Genomic DNA, 17,184 nt, shown 5'->3' with positions numbered 1-17,184 from the left:
AAAAAAAATGGGAAAGGAGCCGTTCCCACGGCTGCTTCTCTGCTCGCTTGGTTTGTCTCTTGCAAGGCCGTCCCCTTGCCAAAGTGGCGCACTGCGATCCTGTGGCCACATTAAGGAAGGAGCCCGACTGAACTCAACCCAGATTTAAGATCGCAGTGGCAAGCAATCCCAGTGGTATTTGAAAGTATTCTCACAAAAGGTTTTTAATAGAATATGCGTCGGGCTTTATTTTCCTTCACCCACACACACATTATGCATCATCTGAAGCACGGTCCATCGCCCTCTGATAGGAAGAATTATTCCTTGACAAGGAGGAACAGATAAATACAGTGCATCATCCCCTTCTCCAAACGAATGGCGCCTCAAAAGGGGGACCTTTTGCCTTCGGTTCAAAGCTTGGTTGCCCGGTTCTTAGCCTACTGATAAAGACATTTCGAAAATCAGTTTTTATCAATTTCATCGAACGCGTTCTGTTATCTGTGCTTTGCCTTTCACTGGGAGGAGGGAGCATTTTGGGTGGGGTGTGTGTGTGTGTGTGACTCTCGAACAATGTTTCAAACGTTTCGTTTGATCTATTTTTTTAAAAACAAAGATCCCCCTCGTTGCTTACTATAAACATTTGTTTAAACTACCTGGGTATTTTGTCATATTGGCCCCCCCTCTCACCTTGAAGCTGTCTAGGGTGAATCCGGGCGGAGGGGGGGGGCGAGGAGAGAGGGGGAATTGCAATCCGCCTCTATCCGGAGGGCCTTTTAAGTTCAACAAAGTCACCTTAAAAAACCTCCGAGCCACGTGCGGCGGAGTAACCTCAATACACCTATCTTTAGTTTCTCGCCCTGTTAAATTTAGCTCGCGCGTGTCCTGAGATTTCGTTCGCCTTCCCGGACGGGCAGAGCTGCGCGAGAAGCTAAAAGGAACAAACAACTTCACCTTCTCTCCATTCCGCCCCACTCCCTCAATTTCCCATTGCGGTGGGGGAGGGAGGGAGGGAGGGAGAGAAAGGCGACCTAACATTGCCGGGCTTGGGAAGGGAAGGGAAGCCAGTCTGGAGAGCGCTTCTATAATTCATAACGCAAGCTCCGCTCCAGCTGCGGCGGGCGAGAGGAGGCGGGCTGTTGTAGTGGATCGATCCGGCCGCAGAAACTGCTCTGAACTCGCCTATTTATAGCACTCTGCGCCCTCCAGAAAGAAGCCGGCACCAACGCGTAAATCTGCACGGAGGGGCCGGTCTTTTCTTTCACCCAGGAATGGGGAGGAAGCGGGGGGGGGGCTTTATTTGGCTCTTCGTTCAAGGGGGCCTTTCTTGTGGGTACCGTTTCTAAGCTGGTGCACGTGAGGATGTAGGTACGCGCGCGTCCACGCGCCCAAGGTGGGCTAGGTGCAGCCGTACCACCCCGCCTTACCGCCCTCTCCAAAAGGAGCAAAGCGCGCTCGGGCTAACGAGTTGTACGTAAGCGAGAGCCAGGCGCGAAGGCGCCATAAATCAATCGGGCGGCGCTTCCCGACGGATTGAATCGCAAGCCCGCAAATGTGCCCGGGAAATGGAGCCAAGGCGACGCCAGCCTTGCACACGCGACCGATTCCTCGCACTCTTTGGGGAGAAGACCTCGTGGAAAACGAGGCCGCCTGGCCGTTGGTCCAAGCCAGGACCGCGGGCGGCGCCGGACTAATAATAGTAATAATAATAATAATAATAATAATAATAATAATAATAATAATAATAATAATAATAATAATAATAATAATAATAATAATAATAATAATAATAATAATAATAATAATAATAATAATAAAGTTGGAAGGGACCTTGGAGGTCATCTAGTCCAACCCCCTGCTCAGGCACCTTATACCATTTCAGACAAATGGCTGTCCAGTCTCTTCTTAAAAACTTCCAGTGTTGGAGCATTCACCACTTCTGGCGCGCTCCTCGCCCTGCCCTGCGGGACTTGTGGCTTGTCTTCCTCCCCCCCCCCCCCCAGGAGACGACAAGCGCGGATTTCTTGGCTTAAAAAAAAAGTAATCAGCGACAAGGGAGGACTCGATTGGAAACGAAATCCAACACTCGCCGAAAGTCTAGGATTCCCCCCTCCCTCCCCAAAATGTGCATTTATTAGATTCGTTGCTGAGAAAAGTCCTCCTCCTCCTCCCCCCCCGCCTATTCTTACTGTCGTAAATTCTGAGTGATATAACGCAAGATAGGTGGAAACCCAACCAGGCTGCCCGTCGTAGAACTGGGAAAAGAAAAGGAAAAAAAAGCTATAGAGCGGTTTTACACTGCTACGCTGATGTGCCTAAAATCATGTTATATTAATAGGCGTGCTAGCCATAATTGGTTCGTGAGAATTTGGCAAGGGGGTCGTCTTATCGACGCTCCTGCCAGGGATGGGCAACCGAACTCGCGCCAGATGTTTCTGGCCTCCCATCATCCACATCCTTTCCCCCGCAGCCAACTATTGGATGCAGCCGTCTCCTCGTTATTTCCCCTGCACTTCAAGGCATTTTCTACTAATGCTGATAAACGCTATTATTGAAGAGAAGGGTGGTTGTATCCTAATAGCCCACTCCATCTCCCACGCACACATAAACTGAATTGGGTTTTTTTTTAAAAAAAAAAACTACATTTTTTAAAAAGCGCTTCCTGGCTGGCTTTTTTTTAATGTGTGTGTGTGTGTGTGTATTTACTTGCATCCCATCTCCCCCATTCAGAAGCTTCTTTCTGTGGCGGGGGGAAAAAAAGAGTTCGAATCCTCCTGAGTTAATCAGGATGGAAGATTTTTTGGTCTGCTATATCCTGTCACCCAGGTCCAGGTTATTAAACTGACCATCTAAAGATCCCTAAGGAATAAACTGCAGGATTCCACTGACTGGAAAGTAGATCTTTATCTGGGTAGATAAAGTAGATCTTTATCTGGAAAGTAGATTGTTTTATCTGGGCGATTATTTAATTCTTTTTTAATTTTTGTATTTTCTATTTATATGTGCCCTGTTCACCGCCCTGAGTCCCTCGGGAGAAGGGCGGTATACAAATTTAATAAATAATAATAATAATAATAATAATAATAATAATAATAATAATAATAATAATAATAATAATAATAATAATAATAATAATAATAAATATAATCTCGCGCACCTCAGTGGGGGCCCCCTCGGAGGAGAGCCGAGGGAGAGGAGGGGTCCCTAACACTGATCGGTTGAGGGGGAGGTAACTTTGGTATTTTAAAAGGAAGTTGGAATGGGGGGGGAAGGGTTTTTTTCCCCCTGGAATCTCCCTGCTTGGCTGAATGGAAGCAGCCGCGGCTTCCCTTTGCCTGATTTCCGAGCGCCCAGGAATTATGAATTGCTTCTCCCCTTTGCTCGCTCATCCTCTCGTAATAAGCAGCCCGCGATTGCCCCTAAGGGTCGCGTCTCCATGTGCCTGCGTGCCTGGCTGCCTTTTACAGGAAAATCTGACAGAAACGGCGGCACGCACACAAAAAATGCTCCGTCTCCTCCCCAGCAAGAAGCCTCGTGGGAAGCTGGTGGGAGCGAAGCGCCCGGCCCGGCGGATCTGGGTCCGTCTGGGTCGGGGGGGTGGGCTGGGCTGGGCACCGCCTTTGGGACAGCAGGAGGCCGACGGACGGCTGTTGTCCAGGGATCCACCCTGCTGCTCTCCCGGGAAATCTCCCCGGCAGTCCGCTGTTATTTCCATCTGCCCCGTAGGCATCTTGTGATTTACAGGATCGACAAGCCTCGGCTTGCTGGCATCTCTCCTTTTGAAATGTGAGAGGGGAAAAATAATAATAATCATAAAGCACCCACAGGAATAATAAAGAGACCAGAACCGGCAGCGCCGCAAATCAAGGGCGCAGGATGGTTAAATAAACTCGCCTAATCCGGACCTTAAAGCTTGCATTTATTTTCTGTGAATCGAAGAGGGAGGGCGGATGAGATTGGGCAGGGTAGAAATGAGGGTGTTTGTGTGTGCGTGTGGAAGCCCTCTGCTTCCCGTCTTTTCCATAAACAAAGGCGTTGCCCACCGTGTATCTTAGGAAGAAAGATGAAAGGAGCACATCCAAGGCTGACCAAAGCAACATTTCAGATCAAGGAAGAAGCAAACCAGGCCCTTAAAGCTATCGTCTGGATTTCCAGGCCAAGGGAGTAGGCAGTAGGGCAAGGTTCCTGCTTTCGGAAGGAAATAACTTCCCCTTTCCAATAAGACCAATATTAAAATCTTCACTTTTAAATTAAGCTTTACAACCTTCCTGGCTCCCTTTGGCCGCTATTGCAGACATCCAGCGCAGACCAAGCCTTCCCATTTGATACCCCTGCAGGTATGTTGGAAGCAAGCTGGGGAAAGGCTGCCTGGAAAGAAATAATAATAATAATAATAATAATAATAATAATAATAATAATAATAATAATAATAATAATAATAATAATAATAATAATAATAATAATAATAAAAAATAAGTTGGAAGGGACCTTGGAGATCATCTAGTCCAACCCCCTGCTCAGGCAGGAAACCCTATACCATTTCAGGCAAATGGCTGTCCAGTCTCTTCTTAAAAACTTCCAGTGTTGGAGCATTTCAAATGAATTGTTAGGTTGTGGGGGACATTTTTTGTTGCCCTTTATCAAATTGGGCTTGGCTCTGTCTCCTCTCTTTCCTGAAATATTTTCAGCAGGCCTATGATTCAGGGGTTGGATGGCCATCTGCGGGGTGGGTGGGAATTATTTTGTACAGCCCTGCAGAAGCAGGAAGATGGTTCAGAGGCTGTATAAACCCTCCCCAACCTATAGATAGAGAAATTAGATCCTAGGCATCTAATGTACCGAGGTAGGTAAAATGAGGACCCAGATTGTTGGGGGCAATAAGCTGACTTTGTAATAATGCCGCTTGGGGTGTGTGTGAAAGCCCTAATAAGCAAGCATATACATAGAATGAAGGCTACTGCTAAGCTTGTAAGCCGCCCTGAGTCTTCGGAGAAGGGCGGGATATAAATGGAATTAAAATAAATAAAAAATAAAAATAAAATCTCAAACTTCTCTTTCAGAAGTTTGAGACAAATTGTTCATATGAAGAACAACCAAAAGCTTTAAAGCCCAAGAAACCCTTTTGGAATGGAAACATGAGCTCCTTCAAGAATACATTTAATAAAGACATATTTTCCCCACCCACAATGAAAGGGTTGCCTTGGTTCCCACTGAAAAAGAATTAAGGGGTACAATTTGACTATGTTCTCTGATCTAGCGAGCATCTTCTGTGGAGAAATAGTTCCGGAACTGAACACTTATTTTTTCTGAAACATACATTTCCAGCTCTGATGATACTGTTCATGAATGAGGGTGAGTTGAACCAGGGTGCTGACATTTCAACTGGGCTGCTATTATGGGGCCAACTATGACTTTTACAAATAGATCTTGAAATCATTCTCACAGGGATTGCATTCCAGCATAATTTAGATTTTTTTTACATTTAACAACATAACCTTTTCCATTATTTAATATCTGTGCCATATAAAACCAACATGATTGGTACCTTAATTTCAAGTTTCTGTTAAATGACAAATTCCACTTAAGGCCAAGTTAAAAAGTTGGCAACTATAGTAAGAGTGAAGTGAACTTTTGATTAGCTTATATAGAATTGCACTATCTACCACACACCAATTTGCTTCTTCCTTCCTCTACTCAGAGTAAATAAACAAATTAGTAATTGATTTGGCAAATCAAGTCTAATCTTCCTTTCCTATTTTCAGGAATCGATTTCAGTGAGATTTCACAGACATAAGCAGGAGCCTCTGTTCTTTTTTCTGGGATTTCACTGAAGTATGTAAACATAAGCAGGGCTGTACAGAAGTCCTACACAGACAATCTTGGCAATGTAAGAAATAATCATGTAATTGCTTTCATACTTGTGAAAATTTTGCAATCTCTGTACATGTTGCTTATCCATATAGAGTGTGACAACTTACACAAAGATGGCATTTTGATGCAGTCTTGGACATGGGCGATAAAGATGATGGGAATTGTAGTCTAACATTTCTGGATGGGACCAGATTGGGAAAGACTATTGTAAGATACCCTAATTCTGAGCTGAGAGGTATTTGGGATGTAGGAAATCTTGAAGCCATGGTGAACAACATTGTACAGTAGGTTACTTCCTCCCTCCCTGCTTTCACACTTTTAAAGTGACAAATTGCACCTCCGTGTGATAAATACTGTGTCACCATACCTCACATTTATGGTCTGTGTGTATCTGTGCCCATTACATCACACTTGTGCACTCAGAAACTTAGGAAAGATTATCTGTATTATTCTAATGTGAAGCCAAGACAGAGAAATCGAAACTTTTGGAGCAGTGATATGAAGCAGTAATATAATATCTTAAAGACAGTGCTTTTTTTGTAAAAGAAAAAGGTGCCGGAACTCACACATGTCATACAACCCGCCTTGCCTACGCTACAAGGTTCCATCCAAAAAAGGTGCCGGAACTCCGTTCTGAACATTCTATGAGGAAAAAAAGCCCTGCTTAAAGACATTGTATTTGGAGTGTTGGCTGCCTCAGTTAGGACTGAGGAGGAAAACTGTTGGTGATCACTCCTAGGTGGGTGAAGACTGCAACTCCTTATCTTAAAATGTTTGGGAACCCTTTGACATATGGGTTGATAGCAGAAGATGGCTGTACTCTTGGTGCAATCCTGAAAGTTATCCCAAAGTTTTTATCTCAAAATGTGTAGAAAGAAAGTGATGATTTCCACACAGCCTGGCACATTTACTATACGAGTTGTAGAGTTTCAAGGAGCTTTTCACTGGATAAATTAAGGTAAACACCACAGAAAGTTTGGCTCCCCCTTCACTGCTGCTCGATATGTAAAACATGGCACAATTAGAATGGTTTCTTCTAGCAGTCAAAGCTTGCATATATTATCACAGCCTCTGGATGTTTAATGAAGAGTTCAGCCTAATATTAAGTTTAGATTCTGGCCTACTAAACAAATAAAAATAACTTTGAAGAATGGGAAAATAGTAACCACAAATGTTAAGTACAGCTTTTGGGTTTGATTTACTGGGCAGAATGGCAAGGGAGAAAATTTTAAATAAAACATGTAGAATAATAGTAAACTATTTACAGTATATAATGGATCAATCTTAGGATAAATGCCATCACTGATAACAGCATGCTATTTGTATGGCTAGGCTGATGAAACATACTTGCTCTGTCAATAGTTTTTCCTTGGGTCAGCGAAGTAAATATTGAACCTGTCCAAGCAATAAGATCTAAAAATCAAACTTTAGCTAAGATAAATTCTTGTTCTTGCGTAGGCCAGACTTGGCTCCCTGGGGGAATATACCACTTTATTCAGTTGAATAAAAGACTGTATTAAAGACTATGTTTATATTTAACATCCTGAGTGACATGATGGGAACTGTAGTCAGAAAGCTGATAGGAATGAGTCAAGTGAGATTAATTTCTTTGAGTGGCCACTGAGTGATCCTTTAGATGTTTTTAGAACAGTATGCACCCCCTAGGACCTTGTACAGATAGTCCCCACCTTACAACAGCTCATTTAGTGACCATTCAAAGTCACTCTAAAAAGTGACTTGTGACCATTTTTCACACTTATGACCCCTGCAGCATCCCCATGATTACGTGATCAAAATTCAGAGGCTTGGCAACTGGTTCATATTTATGATGCTTGCATATTTATGACAGTCATGTGGTCACCATTTACAACCTTCTGACAAGCAAAGTCAATGGGGAAGCCAGATTCACTTAACAACCGTGTTACTAACTTAACAATTGCAGTCAGTGTTTCACTTAATGACTGTGGGCAAGAAAGGTCGTAAAGTGGGGCAAAACTCACTTAGCAAACATCTCACTTAGCAAGAGAAATGTTGGGCTCCATTTTGGTCATAAGTCAAGAACTACCTGTATAGCAGAGGGCGGGGGGACTAATTAAAATTAATTTAACAGGATATGGATTGTTTATGAAGATTGAATGTAATTAAGATACGTATAAGCTAAAAAAATATTGATAAATGTAATAATGATGTTTTTACTGAGTTGATGTAATAACTGTACTAGCTTGAATACGAGACAGTAAATATTAAGGGGAAAAGAGAAGAAATATCTGATGTTGTAACGAGATTTGTACTAAAGATTTTGTTATCGAACTATTGATTAACCCAGTCATCATGTTGCTTTTTAAATACTTAAATGTAAAATTGGAAAATTAGTAAAATATTATTAAAAATAATAATAATTAATTTGATTTGCCGAACCCACTTTTTAAGATTTCATTTTGCTCAATGGAATTAGAGCTTTGTTCATCCTGGGAGCTGGCTAATTGCAGTTAAGATTACAGTTAAGATTAACGCAACACTTGTATGTATAGCACTTAGTGATTTGATACATGATGACTGGCAGCTAAATGTGCAGACTGACTCCAGTAAAAGGAATTGAAGTGGCGAGAAGAAAAATGAATGCTGTTGGTGGAACATTCTCTGAGCGACTGACCTTATACAGAAGCATGCCACTGCATCAAATGAGAAATCAGCAAGTGTCAGCTAATTCTAGTCCCTTTTCCTTCCTTCTTACAATACATAGTGAACTGCTGACTGCGAGACACCTTGAATCTAGATATGGATTCCTACATGTAGTAGGCATGGGTCTGTGTGCATGGATAAATATTTGTGCATTATTTCTGGAACATGACTGCAAATCCGAGAGTTTCTAGTTACTGCCTATCCATACTTTTGATCTGCTTGTTAAAGAAACAGTGGCCATTTATGCCTAGTTTTGCCTTTCATAATAAGCGCAATACACAGACATTACAAAAGACAATGTGGTGTTGTGCTGTGCAAGCCACACGAGGCAGAGCTTCACTACAATCCCCATCTCACTGGATGAGCAGTCACCGGGTCTGTCACCTCTTGCAGTTTCTCCTGGCACCATTATGCCCCGTTAACCCCATTTTTTGACTTAATGGCATTATATTGTCTTCAACTCTCTCCTGGCTCTCCCAGTCCCTGGAGTTTCAGGCAGGTTGTATCTGCAATGCCTTGTCACTTTTACCTTGGAGATGAAGTCAGGTGACCTGTTCTTGGAGTGTTGGAAGGTATGTTTTTGAATCTAACTCATCTCCAGTCTTCCAACGAGGCAGAAGTGAGGAGGCTGCAGCTCCCCTACTTTATTTGGGGAAGGATGTTAGGAGGTTTGTGCAAGCATGAATTAGCACTCCATTGAAATGGCATCAGTGACAGTCTACCTGTAGCGGTATCAGCACCCTTTAAAAAAATTGCAATGGCATGTAAATAATGCTGGATGTTGGGGACTCTGCTTAATTGCTGGTTTTTCTATATTTAACCTACTAATTATTCTCAATTGCCCTCAATTATCCCAATAAACGTAGCAAGATCTGCATCTTTCTTCCCTGAGCTATTTCTGTCTCAATGTCTTCCCATATGTGTATGCATGTATGTGTATGGTATATATATATATATATATATATATATATATATATATATATATATATATATATATATATATATATATATATATATATATATATATATATATATATATATATATATATATATATATATATATATATATATATATATATATATATATATATATATATATATATATATATATATATATATATATATATATATATATATATATATATATATATATATATATATATATATACCATACACATACATGCATACACATATGGGAAGACATATGGGAAGACATGCATACACATATGGGAAGACAAGACACTGGCACACATTAAAAAATGAAACGAAATTCATATATATATATATATATATATATATATATATATATATATATATATATATATATATGAATTTCGTTTCATTTTTTAATGTGTGCCAGTGTCTTGTCTTCCCTTCCCTTCCCTTCCCTTCCCTTCCCTTCCCTTCCCTTCTCTTCTTCTCTATCTTATATCTTATCCAATCTTAACCTTAACCTTAACCTTAACCTTAATCTATGTTCCTTCATTGCATGTTGTTTTAACTTAGAGGATGATTTTATAAGATGGGGTGTGGTGGAGGAAAGATAGCTCAGAGAAACTCAAGCAGAATCCATTTCCATGCTGGGCTGTTACATTTGCTGGTTGGTGCCATGCTGGAAGGAAACGACAACCACAATAGAAAAAAAACCAACCCATCCCTTAACACACAATCAGGATATGATTCAGAAGTGGCTCACAGCAGATCCAGTACAGATGAAGGCAATGAAGGCAACAAATTTTATGATGACATTGCTATGTGCCAACACAAGGAGCAATGGATAACTCAATGTTGGGAAAGGTCCACAGCCTTGTAGATTAGCATATTGGACAAAGTTGTTCTAGGGAGGTCCACTCGTGAGAGGCAGAGTAAGATAAAAATAGTAATTAATACATGAATGTTATATTCAAAAATGTTCTCCCAGTCATATAATTAATTCAAACCCTGTCATATAATTAATTCAAGAAAATACAATGCTAGTCATTAGCTTAAATGGGCTTTAAAAAATATTAACCACCCTCATGGAGAAGAATCCTATCAATTCTACCTTGGATGAGTACCTTCACATCACTTTAACAAAAAAGGATATAGATGCTTATTAAAAAGTTTTGCATGCTAATTCATACACATTTGCATGCAATTTAGTCACCTTACCATAGCATGTCTGTGATGATTCAATGGTCTGGTTGGTTGCTTAGGATTTTTCATCAGAAGCCGGCTGCTCAATATTTCACACAGAGGTTGCCTTGAAATAGAGGCTTGCCCTAGGCAGAGAAAGCATTCTGCCATCCTAATTTAGCTATGTAACTAAAAATCAATTGTCCATCGTCAGAATAAATCTCAGAAGCGGGTGCTGGAGATGGTTAATTCAGTTATGTTTTGTTTCCACATCCCTAGACGGCTCATGTAGGTAGCCACAGTACAGCAACATCTTCCAGTTCAATACTCCAAAGTTGGTCCTTCAATTTTTCTTTTTTCTTTTAAACTCCCAAGGCATTTCATTTGCTCTTATAAAATCTTGTAAAATCTGATTCTACCTTTCCTTGTCCTGTCAGTAAAAGGTCAGAATGTCCTTACTGACAGCAGTGTGTACTTTGGAAAAAAAAATCCTGTTTTATTTTATTGATAATATGATTACTTGGAGTTTTGGCTGCTTTTTTAATGCAAAATTTATAGTAGTCCTCGACTTACGACCACAATTGACCCCCACATTTCTGTTGCTAAGCAAGACGGTTGCTAAGTGGGCTTTGCCCCATTTTAGGACCTTCCTTGCCTTCCCTTGTTAAGGGAATCACTGCGCTTGGTAAGTGAGTAAGACTGTTGTTAAGTGAATCTGGCTTCCCCATTGACTTGGCTTGGAAGAAGGTTGTAGAAGATGATGCCATGACTCTGGGGCACTGCAATCGTCATAAATACGAGTCAGTTGCCAAGCGTCTGAATTTTGATCTTGTGACCGTGGGGATGCTGATCTTGTGACAATGGGGATGTTGTAAGTGTGGAAAATAGTCGTAAGCCACTTTTTGCTGTGCTGCTGTAACTTTGAATGGTCACTAAACAAGTGGTTGTAAGTCAAGAACTACCTGTGTGTATATGTGTGCAATTTGGATGCCCCATCCAGAAAAATAAATCAGGTAGGCAGAGAGAAATCTCACCACCTTGTCTTCTGTTCAGTGGTAATTTGAATTAACAGGGTGACTTTGTTGAGAAAAGCCTCAGTAGTCCAAGTAAATTTCACAACCTTTACTCAAGAGGTGCCTTTTCTTACTCCGCACCTTCCTCTGGAATCCAGCTAGGAAAGAGCCATCTTCACGAGCAATGGGGCTCATGAAGTTATTCTGAAATAGCTTCCCTCTCTTTCCTCTTAGGTTTAAATATTAACCTGGTTTCTGCGTTGCCTACCACAGTATGACTTGCTTCATAGGCCCAGATAATAAAGATTTATTGCATTCAGTAAAAATGAAGAGGTTGCCCATTGCTGTGGTCTAACCAGCCCTGTAAGCAACAAGAAACTGTGTGTAGATGACTCCCAGCCACAATCATAGGCAGCTCAAAGATGTTTGGGAGAGGGAAACCTACTCAAAGCCCAACCACAGCTTTGTTTGTATTATTATTTGTCTTTAATTTTCATTTTAGTGGCCGCTTGATAATTTACAGCTATTAAAAAAACAAAAAACAAAAGGGAACAAGAAACAAATAAAGAGGAATTTGCACACGTGCAAAATTGAATAAGAATTTTCAAAATAACACTAGATTAATCTTACATGTAAAAGAGAGATTAATATTACATGTAAAATGACTGGTTATTGCTTTTCTCATAGTTTTTGGACTATGCATTACTCCATTTATTTTGCTGATATACCAGTGATAAAACTGCTTATACTGTTTTTTCTCTAAGGTCAATATTCTGTTTAAATTCTGCATTTGTTGGATTCTTTGTTGTCATTCAGTCACTAAGTCACGTCCAACTCTTCATAACCTCATGGATTATAGCACGCCAGGCCACTTTCTCCTCCATTGGCTCCAGGAGTTTGCTCAAACTCATGTTCATTGCGTCAATGACACTATCTAACCATCTCATCCTCTGCCGTCCCCTTCTCCTTTTGCCTTCAGTCTTTCCCAACATCAGGGTCTTTTATAATGAGTCTTCTCTTCTCATTAGGTGGCCAAAGTACCTTTATAAAGACAGATCTTCAGTATCTGTCCTTATAAAGAACAGTCAGGGTTGATTTACTTTAGGACTGGCTGATGCATACAGTCCTACAATTGTTACTTGCTCAGTTTTACAATTACATTTCAGTAATTTAAACTGATAAGAGTCCCAATAAATAACTCTTGTTTATGTATTACAAACATGAGTCTTTTGCTCATACGCTCATCTTACAAATATGAGCAAAGACACTAATCCTTGAGGAATGACATTGACTTTGCTAAAATTCCTAGGTCACGTTTGCTGTCATTTGGCACGTTGGCACTATGCCAGTTTTAAATTTACTTTTTTGGCAGCAGTATTGGATCCTTTTTTGTAAAAAAAAAATCCAATCAACCTGCCAAAAAAAACACCTTTCAAGCTGCAGTCTTATGTCTCCTGAGATGGTTTCATTCCCTCTGAAATGAACTCAGATTTAATGGCACAATGGCTTCTGGCTATATAATTCTGGGGCCACATTTTCTCCTTCTCAAGGAGTACTCTGATGAATTGGGCCCAGGGAAAAAAAAGGTGATATTTCCCATTTAGATTTTGCTTGTTAAATTGGATTATTCACTGAAAATTGAGCTTTGAATTAATTAAAAACAGCAGCAGAAATAGGAATGACTTTTCCATCTCCTCTCTGAAAAGCTTTTTCAATGCAATAAAGCAGGGGTAGGCAACCTTGGCTCTTTTATGACTCGTGGACTTCAACTCCCAGAATTCCTGAGCCAGCCAAGAGATGAATGCAGCAGGATCATTCCATGTGTTTGGTGGACGTTCTGGGTATTATTTTCCCATATCAGTCCAGTTGTAAGAAATATTAAAATAACGGGAACTAGTTCGGGAAGGACAGTGCCGTGCGTTTCTTCCAGAAAATAGTAGAAACTGTAGAACTGTAACAAATAAGCTTGGAATCCCTTCTATCAACATTGGAGAAATATTCTTGGCTTGAAGGCTACACTTTAGTACTCTGTGCCTGCGTTTCCTAGTATTCTTTACCTTTTTACAGATTCAAAGCTTCTCTCACCTAGGATTGGGCTGGGAAAACCCAAGCTGACATTCAAGCTGTGTCAGCTACCTGATTGCAGTGATTGCAGTGATGTTATATTATATATCTTTTCTGCTACAATCCCTTATGAGTCCTTGGATATTCACTTGCAGATTAGAATGCCAGAAGAGCCATTCACGTATCCCTAGGGTAGAGCCAAAACAGACCACTGTTTTGCAAAGGTTAGTAGTAGCAGAGAATTGGCAGTCACAATACTGTTGAGGATAAAGTTGAAGTTTCTTCCACCTCCTCCTCTTCGTATTCAGTGTTTTTCCCTCTGCTAAGGTAACATTCTAGCATTTTTGCATGATATTTGTAATTAGGAATTTGTCCCATTATAATCTTAGGAAGCAAGACAAGCTAGGAAGACCTGAACATGGATTAGAGCAGGGGTCTCCAATCCCTGGTCTGTGGACCGGCACCGGTCTGCGGCATGTCAGAAACCAGTCCGTACAAACAAGCGAAGCCCTATCCATATTTATTTATTTATTTATTTATTTATTTGATTTGTATACCGCCCTTCTCCCTAAGGACTCAGGGCGGTGAACAGTAACAAAAAACAGAATGCACAAATACAGATATTGAAAACAAATTAAACCCTAATTTTGCCCAAGTGCAGAAGATAGTTATCTTAAAACAATAATTAAAACAGAACCCGTTAGACCAGACCAGATTGCTTAAACAGATATGTTTTTAGGTCGCGTCGGAAGGAGCGAAGGTCGGGAGCCATCCGGAGCTTAACCGGTAAACGGTTCCATAGGTCAGGCGCGCTCACAGAGAACGCCCTCCCTCTGGGAGCTACCAGACGGCATTCTCCGAACGGCGGAACCCTTAGGAGGCCCTCTCTGTGGGAGCGCACTGGACGGAGGGACGTTGACGCTGGCAGCAGGTGATTCCTAAGGTACTCCGGACCCATGCCATGTAGGGCTTTGAAAACCATTACCAGCACCTTGAATCTTACCCGGAGGACAACTGGGAGCCAATGCAGTTCACGGAGTAGAGGTGTAACATGGGAGTATCGGGAGACTCCCAACACAACTCTTGCGGCTGCATTCTGTACCAGTTGGAGCCTCCGAGTGGTCCTCAAGGGCAGCCCCATGTAAAGAGCATTGCAGTAGTCTAAACGAGAGGTCACGAGTGCATGAGTGACCGTACGTAGGGCATCTCGGTCTAGATAGGGTCGTAATTGGCGAACCAGGCGAACCTGGGCAAAGGCTCCCCTAGTCACAGCTGTTATGTGGTCTTCCAAGGAAAGCTGTGAATCTAAGAGGACTCCCAAGTTGCGAGCCCTATCTGTGGGGGGTAATAACTTACCCCCTATAGAAAGAGATGGAATGTTCTGAATATCTCGAGATGCCGGTACGTACAGCCACTCAGTCTTGTCAGGGTTGAGTTGAAGCCTGTTCTACCCCATCCAGACCCGAACTGCTTCTAGGCAACGGGACATCACATCAAGGGCATCACTGAGGTGGTTTGGGGTCGAAATAAAAAGCTGGGTATCATCAGCGTACTGGTGATACCCGACTCCAAAACCACGAATGATCTCACCTAGCGGTTTCATGTAGATGTTGAATAGGAGAGGCGAGAGGACCGATCCTTGAGGGACTCCACAAGTGAGAGGCCTCGAGCTCGATCTTTGCCCTCCTGTTAATACTGACTGCGAGCGTCCCATGAGATAGGAGGAGAACCACTGGAGAACCGTGCCTCCCACTCCCAATCCCCTGAGACGCTGCAGCAAGATACCATGGTCGATGGTATCAAAAGCCGCTGAGAGGTCTAGGAGAACTAGGACAGAGGAACAGCCTCTGTCCCAAGCTCTCCAGAGATCATTTATTAGTGCGACCAATGCCGTCTCTGTGCTGTGTTCGGGCCTGAAACCCGATTGGTACGGGTCCAGATAGTTTCCTCCAGAACCCAAGGGAGCTGATGTGCCACCACACTCTCCACATCCTTAGCAAGAAAGCGAAGGTTGGAGACCGGACGAAAGTTGTTTAATATAGTTGGGTCCAAGGTAGGTTTCTTGAGGAGGGGTCTCACCACCGCTTCTTTCAAGACGGAGGGGAAACAACCCTCACTCAGGGAGGCGGATATCACCGCCTGGATCCAGATTCATGTTCCCTCTCGAGCTGAATAAACCAGCCAAGAAGGGCACGGATCTAATAAACAAGTGGTGGAGCTCAGCTTCCTCATAATTCTGTCCACTTCCTTTGGGGTCACAGGATCGAACTCGTCCCATTTAACATCGACGAGATCACCCATGTTCTGATCGTTAGACTCTGGCCAGTCGGAATCTAAGCCGGTCCGAATCCGAGTGATTTTGTCCGACAGATGTTGGCAAAACTCCTCGGCACGACCCTGTAAGGGATCCTCCCTCACCTCTTGATTAAGGAGGGAGCGAGTTATCTTAAACAAGGTGGCCAGGCGATTATCTGCGGATGCAATGAGTGTAGCGAAGTAATTGGACCTCGCCATCCTCATTGCTGCGAGATAAGATCTAGTAAAGGATCTTAGTCGTGATCGGTTGGATTCAGATCGGGTAGATCTCCAATGGCTCTCTAGGCCCTGTCTCCGACGCTTCATCTCCCGTAGCTCCATGGAAAACCATGAAGCGAACTGGGATCTGCATCGGGTCAGGGACCGCAAGGGAACAACTAGGTTAAGTGCATCCGTGGCAGCCTTTTCCCAGGCTTCCACTAAGGCATCAACCGAGCTGTGAGCAAAGGAGGCAGGTGGAGACCCCAGTGCTGCCTGGAACTTCTCAGGGTTCATTAAGCGCCTGGGACGGAACCATCTTGATGCAGGCAGCATGCAAAACCACACCCCCTCTGGTCCACAAAAAAAACCCTCTCTCCACGGAACCAGTCCCTGGTACCCAAAAGGTTGGGGACCTCTGGATTAGAGAATAAACAAAAGTGTACGATATCATCAGGAGAGTAGAAGAATTGAAATGGAAATGGGCTGGTCACATAGCAAGAAGAACTAAGGGCAGGTGGGCCAAGTCAGTCACAGAACGGATCTCACTTGATAAAAAGCGACCACGAAACAGACCTAAAACAAGATGGATCAATGACATCAGCAAGTATCACGGGTCCAAGAAAGCTCAGGATTGTATTGGTTGGAAACATGCGAAAGAGGCCTTCCTCCTGCAGTGGATAGACAATGGCTAGAATGATGATGAATCTTAGGAATTTGAGTTGGGGAAAAAAACCCCAGGACATTTAAAAATAATTCCCATCTACATTTCAGACCGTGTAGACTTTTCAATTGATTGATCAAGGTTTAGATTAAAAATGACTGGAAATGTCATTGTGAAAAGTTTGGAAAATGCAATGTTATGGATTTTGTTTTTGTTTTTTGACGAGCAAAATAACTGGATGGGTCGTACTCGGAAATAAAGATATTGAGGCTCACAGCTTTTATG

The sequence above is a fragment of the Vipera berus genome, assembly GCF_964194415.1.
Source record: "Vipera berus genome assembly, chromosome: 3".
NCBI lineage: Eukaryota > Metazoa > Chordata > Lepidosauria > Squamata > Viperidae > Vipera > Vipera berus.
This window is presented reverse-complemented; position numbering follows the sequence as displayed.